Below are 8,344 nucleotides of genomic sequence, written 5' to 3'. Positions count from 1 at the left end.
CAAAGTCTCTCTAATTTCTCTCTAGAAATCCTCCACAATAAAAGCCCCGCGATGAAAATGGCGAGAGTAAATAAAATAGATGTTATTTATCAAAGTAAATTAGATTCTACTAAATAGTTCACCGGAGGGCCAGAGCAGTTCCTGTAATTCACTTTCAGGTTCACCAACTTACTCAATAAACCCTGGCTATCTAACTGATGTCTAATCGATAAGTTTATCGGAGGCAAACGGCCCGGAAGAGCAAAAATGAATCGGTTTGCATTTAAAAAGTGGGAAAAAAAGATAAAGTCGAGAAATGAAATGACGGATTTTATTTCACCTTTTATGTCGATTTTTTCTTTCTTTCTCCAAAATAGACTAAAACTCACGTGGAGGAAAAGTTCTAGGATTCAAAACCAGCTTCTTTTTAATTATCAATAAATATAAGTATGAATAACAATAACACAAATAATAATAATAATAATAATTAAATAGTAAGTCTGAAGAACAACAATACAAATAATAATTAAAATAACAATAAATAAATAGTAAGTCTGAACATCAACAATACAAATAATAATTAATAATAATAATTAATAAATAGTAAGTCTAAACAACAACTATACAAATAATAATAAATAATAATAATGAATAAGTAGTAAGTCTGGAGAATAACACAACTAATAATAAATAATAATAATACATAAATAGTAATTCTGAACAACAACAATCACATAATAATAATAAATAATGATAATAATAACACGATTAATATTTACCCTCCATAAATACCTGTTTTCTTGCAGCCTATAGGCCTGTGACGCTCAGTGCAGCAACATGACATCCCTCCATCTCTCATCCCTAAGCCTGTATTTCAGAGATTTTTTTAAAGCTGTTTTCGCTCCTCCTCCTCCCCCTCCTCCTCCTCCTCCTCCCCCTCCCCTCCTCCTCCTCCTCCTTTCCACTCCGTTCAGTTCCGAGTCGTCTGCTCCAGGGCAGGAGGCGCCAGGTTTTCCCCTGAGGGAGGCAAAGAGTCAAGGACTGAACCCTCCAAATGCAGAATCCTGTAACTCTACACTCTCAGTGAAGAGGGTTCCACGGGGCACAACGGGTTCTCCTGGGGTTGGTTCTCATCTATCACAGAACTCTGGTTGCTGAGCACTCTGAAGAAAAGAGGTTCCGCAAGCTGGATGAATAATCATAATTAGGATTCTTTGGTTGGCAGCTTATGGGTAACATCCCATCAACAAGTCACAGTGTGGTCCTCTTGGTACACACTGGCCGCAAAATATATTGTGATAAACCACCTAATCATGGAGTCTAAGGAGTAATATATTATAAACTATCAATATTTCACACTTAAATGTTGAATTATTTTGGTAAAGATCAGTTTTTCAGTGGCATAACTCAATATTAAGACCCAGGTTGGAGAGAAAAAAGTAAATAAATGAAGATATAATGAAACTAAAAGGCCAGAAAACCTGTTTTATGTTGAAGGATTGTGTCATTTGCTTGGCGTGGATATCAGGTTTACTTTACTTTGAAGGTTTTGGTGACGTTCGGCAGATCATTTTGACAGATTGTAACGTGAACGAGTTCCTAAATGTTCCGAGGAACCAGAGGAACCGAACGGTTCTGAGGAAAGACCGATGAAGATTACGCAACTCTTCCTTGTGTGTCGCAATAACAGGTTTACTTTATTCACACTTTGTTCTTAGGAACCCCCGAAGGGTCCACACCCTGAAGGGAGAACCACAAGAGAACCTCACTGTACTCCATGAGAACCTTAGAGTCCACACCCTCAAGGGAGAACCACAAAAGAACCTCACTGTACTCCATGAGAACCTTAGAGTCCACAGCCTCAAGGGAGAACCTCACTGTACTCCATGAGAACCTTAGAGTCCACACCCTCAAGGGAGAACCACAAGAGAACCTCACTGTACTCCATGAGAACCTTAGAGTCCACAGCCTCAAGGGAGAACCACAAGAGAACCTCACTGTACTCCATGAGAACCATAGAGTCCACACCCTCAAGGGAGAACCACAAGAGAACCTGTACTCCATGAGAACCTTAGAGTCCACACCCTCAAGGGAGAACCTCACTGTACTCCATGAGAACCTTAGAGTCCACACCCTCAAGGGAGAACCACAAGAGAACCTTACTTTACCATGGAGAACCTTAGAGTCCACACCCTCAAGGGAGAACTGCAAGAACCTCACTGTCACATGAGAACCTAAGAGTCCACACCCTCAAGGGAGAACCTCACTGTACTCCATGAGAACCTTAGAGTCCACACCCTCCAGGGAGAACCACAAGAGAACCTCACTGTACTCCATGAGAACCTAAGAGTCCACACCCTCAAGGGAGAACCACAAGAGAACCTCACTGTACTCCATGAGAACCTAAGAGTCCACACCCTCAAGGGAGAACCACAAGAGAACCTCACTGTACTCCATGAGAACCTTAGTGTCCACACCCTCAAGGGAGAACCACAAGAGAACGTCACTGTATGGAGAACCTTAGTGACTCTAGCTGCTAGTTTTATTCTTTACATCTTGACCTTCGGGTCATTTTTGTATTTCTTTGTCAGTTGTTCTCGTGTTCTTGTCTCTGGGTGTTTTTTAGGCGGTTCTCTGTGTTTCTGGTCTCGGTTCCGCTCAGCAAGAAGACACCAGAGCGTATTTTCCCCTCCAGAACCGTTTTGCTGACGCTTTAAAGCAGCCGTTGGTATCGCGGGTCGATAGCGCTTTAAGAAGACGTACACGTGGCATTAACTCAACGCTTAAAATGATTTTCATTTCAATAAATGTCGGATGAACACGATGGTGATTCAGCATCTATGAGCCCTGATGAAAACACGCAGCAATATACGAGCAGCGCCGCCAACTCCTGGAAAAATAATAAGAAAGCTCTAATACAGATTCACTCAATGGAATATTCACACACAAAATTGAATATGGGCATAATTCTGGAAAATAGCACCATTAAGCCGTTCCATCGTTTCCACTAAAATAGAAATTCCAAAATTCATCCATGATGGAAACCTATGGAGTCAATGAGATGCGTGAGAAGAGTTTGGGGGGCTCCTATTGGCCTACGGGCCCCCAGACCAGACTACAGCACAACGTTAAATGAATTCATCAGGATGGTCACAACACAATGGAATATGACTCACGGCTATTGTTTCCACGACAATATAAATTACGAAAATCATCCGTGATGGAAACCTATACATGGATTCAATGAGATGTGCATGTGAGACGGTGTTGGGGATCAATGGGGGGCTCCGGGGCCTCCGAGGGCCCTCCAGACCAGACTACAGCAGAATGTTAGAATTCATTCATAATAAGGAGCGAATAAGGTAGAATCTGCATGAGAACCACATTTATTCCATGTGTTCTGGGAGGGGGGGGGGGGGGGGGTTCACAGCTCCTTCCTCCGCCATTGAACTGTTTTGTTTCTGGGTGTAAATTGTGAAACTCAAACCTCGTGGCAACAGAGGAGCCAAACAGCACCCTGAGAGGGAGGGGGGCGTGTCGGGCTCCGTCAGACTGATCCGAGACATCCTTGATTGCAGAGGCAGTTGGTGTTGGTGTTCTCCCCCCCCCCCCCCCCCCACACACACACACACACACCCCCGACCCACCGCCACACCTCACGGGCCGGGACCAGTTCAGCTGTCAATTTAAATACGTCCGTTCTCGGACAGCGTGTCTGCGGGGCCTCGCTGCCCTTCAGCCGGGTGTCACTGTTGATGTTTTTACGCACAGTTTGGACACGACTCTCCACAAACAACCAGCCGACAGCAGCTCGTGCTCTAACCCTGGCGTGTCTCCTTGTTGACACACACACATTCATATTTTCCCAGAGAATCCACGTCAGCTGGTTATTCTCACAGAGACAAATGTCTGCGGGCGAATAGTTCCTGGAGCGGAAATGACGCCATCGAGAATAACAACAGTCATTAAACTGGAGGTTGATTTATTGTATTTTTTATTAATTTTCTTCTTTTTTTTTTGCTGGAAGACGTCGTCACATCATTGCCCACATCATAATAATAATAATAATAACAACACAGAAAACAATTAGCGAGCAGCTAAAGTCTGAGGAGGCGTTTCTCCTCCGCGAGCCCCAATGACCAATATCACACACACACTAATGTCGCGCGACCACGTGACGGGCGCAATCATCTTCATAATTACAACACGTGCACATTTACTCAAAGTATAATATCGAGGTGTGTCGTTTCCATTTGATGCGTGCGCAACATTTATGGAGACGCTTATAGCCTATATACTCCGTTTTCTTCTTCCTGTGTTCTGCTTCCGGGCCCCTCTGGTCCCCCCTAAACGGGACCTGGACCCCGGACCGGTACAGGTCGCTAATGTATCGGGGAGGAGGGCCACTGTGACGAATTCCTTTTGTCTCCCCGCTTTGCTGGTACTTTATTACCCAGACTAGCAGCATGGCCTGGAGATAACGATTCATCACGCACAGCCGGCACCCATAGACAACGCCTCTGGGCAACGTCAGCGAGGGCCTCTCTTATTGAGGGGGGGGGGGAGGAGGGTGTGTGTGTGTGTGTGTGTGTGTGAGGGGGGTATACCTTAATTGGCAATGGGGCCTTATTGCATTAGTAAAAATTGCTGATTGCAATCCTGCACAACATAATAGTGTCACGTGTGCCTTTAAGAGCTATAGGTAGAGCTCCTATTGGCCCGCGTTTTCAATTGGCAGCCATATAATAAGTCAGGGATCCCCATTTAAATAGTAATAATCGTTTAATGTGCCTCATATTTCGCAGCTGTATAGCTTATTAGATAGCTTTTTAAGGATCCTGGTGGGGAAGCTGAGGTCACAAGCAGAGAGAGCGCGAGAGAGAGAGAGCGAGGCTGAGAGAGAGAGAGAGAGAGAGAGAGAGAGGCTGAGAGAGACGTGAAGCTAAAGGAAGGTAGTTCAACAAAGCTGGGAGGAAACAGGCAGTTCATGATGAATAATCTCAATAAATCCACATTTAGTGGTTCCTTTTACAGGATGATGTCATGCAAAAGGAGATATATGTTGACAGATTGGTGAAAAAGGTGTTTAAATATATACATTTAGGCTGATAGGGAATTTTCTTATTGAGCTGTGATCAAAACAAAACAGAAATGTAAAAAAAAGAAAAGAAAACGACTTTAATTTAAAAAAAACAGGTGTATTACAAGGGTTGCTTTAGTAGATTCAATAAAAACACTGAATCATTTCGTAATTATTTTGTTTTGCTGATGAGACATTGCATGGAGTTAAATGTGACATTATCAGTCTGAAGAGTCCCAAACTGCACATTATAAATCAGATAACTTTCTTTCTTCTTTTTTTAAAAATCATTTAAATTCCCTTAAGCTTCATTATAACAGCGGCTCGTGGGAACTAATCACAGCGAACGGACTACATTGTGGAGAATAATGAAACAAGACACTCGGTGTGCGGCTGCGCGCGAGCTGCTTGAGGAGGACTCAGAACCGGGATACGGTGCACGGTTTTACCCTCGCGCGCATCGCGATGACGAAGAGCCTCGCGCACGGTGATGAGAGGAGCACATGGACCGGTTTTAGGGTTAGAAGTAAATGAAGTAGCTTGAACTCCAGGAAGATTTTATTTGTAATTGCTTTGACTTTTAGCAGTGTGTGTTTGTGGGGGGGAAAACCAAACTGTTATTTTTGTGTGTTTTTCTTTCCGCTTGGTCTTCAAAACCTACAAGTGTCTCAAATATAGTTAATAATCTGCAGATATAAATAAATAAAAAGTATTTAGTCATGAGTCATATATATATATATATATTATATATTTACATTTATATATATATTTTTTATATAAATGTATATATATAAATATCACTCTAACAATGTCTTTCATTAACCTTTACTTGTATCTTTATATATATATATAACACACATATATATAGAAAGTCATTGTTATATAAACATATATATATCAATCTACCAATGACTTTCATTAACCTTCACTTGTATATATATATATATATATATACATATACTGTATATATAGAAAGTCATTGTTTTATATATATACATATATATAAATATATATATACATGTATCAATCTAACAATGACTTTCATTAACCTTCACTTGTATCTTTATATATATATTATATATATATATATATATATATATTTAACAATGACTTTTCACTAACCTTCACTTGTCTTTATTTATATAACAATATATAACAATATATAACATATCTATGACATTCATTAACCTTCACTTGAATTATATCATATTTGATTTTAAAGTGGATTAAAGTGGATTGACTGTTTCTTATTTTCTTTGACCTAATTGTTTATTCTAGATGTGTCTGAGGAGAATATGATGATGATGATGATGATGATGATGATATATGTTGTCATCTTATTGTGTGTGTCATCTCTTTGTTTGCACGGTGCAGCTTCAGGGCTTCCTCCTTCTGCTAAACGGATTGAGCCGGTGTGGGATAATAATATCGATCTGAATCTGAACATGTGACCACTTGTGGGTCTTTGATATATGGAAACGACTTCGGGGGGCATAAATCTGCCAAAGCCTAAAGTCAAAGAGATTAAATACATATCCGAGGAAACTGGCTTATATGATTTATATTATCGCAGTTCGATGCAAAGAAAAGAGTCAAATTAATGCAATTCATATAAAAAGGTATTAAAATATAGACAGAACACTGACTAACAAAGACAACGCTTCACACAGACATGTTTGGGAAGGTTTGGGAACCCCGTGTGCGTAAAGCGCTCCGTTTGCGCACACCCAGTCCGACGTCACCCAGAGGTGCTTTCACACGTTATCCCTCCGCCTTCCGGCTCATACATCTCTCCCGGTTTTGCATAAACGGCCAATTGTCTTGTCGGTAAGTTGATCTGCGGCTCGGCGCGCGCGCCCTCTCGTCCCTATTCATTTGATTGTAACGCGCGCATATAAACAGGCCTAATATATATGCAGCAGCCTTGCGCCGCGCTCGTCCCCCCGCACGTTATTGATATGGCCTCTGAATTCACGCAATTGATTTTTATGCTCCCCCTACCCACCTCGCGCCGTGGAGAGGGAGAGAGAAAGAGAGAGAGAGAGATCTTTATTCGCACGGAAAGTGAAATAAGTGCGTCATAAACGTGATGTATTATGGATTCAAGCCCGTTTTTATTTTTTCCTGCGCGTCGCGTTTTTATTGTGACAGACATCTTGTTCTCGTTTTTATTGAATTGAGACCACGATATGCATCCAGCTGCTATTTATTATTGTAATTATCTATTTATTTATGTATCTGTATCCATCTAGTATCTCTATATGTATATATCTATCAAGTCACCTATCATCTATCTATCTATCTATCATCTATCTATCTATCTATCCATCTATCTATCTATCTATCTCCATATATCCATCCATCCATCTATCTATCTATCCATCTATCTATCTATCTATCCATCTCCATATATCCATCCATCCATCTATCTATCTATCTATCATCTATCTATCTATCCATCTATCTATCTATCCATCTCCATATATCTATCCATCCATCTATCTATCTATCTGTATCTATCTATCTATCTAACTGTCCATCCATCAATCAATCCATCCATCATCCAACCATCCATCCATCTATCCACCCATCTATCATACATCCATCCATCTATCCAACCATCCATGTATTCATCCATCTATCCATCCACCTATTCACCCATCCATCCATCTATCTATCCATCCTTCCATCTATCCATCCACCTTTTCACCCATCCATCCATCCATCTATCCATCAATCCATCCATCTACCCATCCATCTCTCTAATCCCTCCATCCTCTCCTCTTCATGGAGATGTAAAACCTTTATCCCACTCCTGGGTCTCCATGTTTGCTTCCTACAGGATAAATATCGCTTACGGTTGCTTTACATTTCATTACTTTGTGCGATGGGCCTATCAGAGGCTTTAAATCAGGCTGCAGTCGGCACGCTTCCCGTCAATACCGCTGGATTTATGGCTTCATTGTGTGCAACAGATTATTACTTTAGTGTCTCTCTCTCTCTCTCTCTCACACACACACACACACACACACACACATCTGGCCCAGTGGTTGTATCGTGTAGGACACAGTGCACTGATGTAACCTGCCATTAACAATAAGGGGATCCCATTCAGGCCTCATCCAGCATCATCTTTGGTTTTATACTCGCTCAGTGTTCATTGATCCGAATATTGGTGGATCCTAAAGTGGTGTACCGGGAAACGCTGTGGGGTCCTTGGACACACACACACACACATAAACACACACACACACAAACACACAAATATACACTCCTTTAGCTCTG

The sequence above is a fragment of the Pseudoliparis swirei genome, chromosome 19, assembly GCF_029220125.1.
Source record: "Pseudoliparis swirei isolate HS2019 ecotype Mariana Trench chromosome 19, NWPU_hadal_v1, whole genome shotgun sequence".
Lineage (NCBI taxonomy): Eukaryota > Metazoa > Chordata > Actinopteri > Perciformes > Liparidae > Pseudoliparis > Pseudoliparis swirei.
This window is presented reverse-complemented; position numbering follows the sequence as displayed.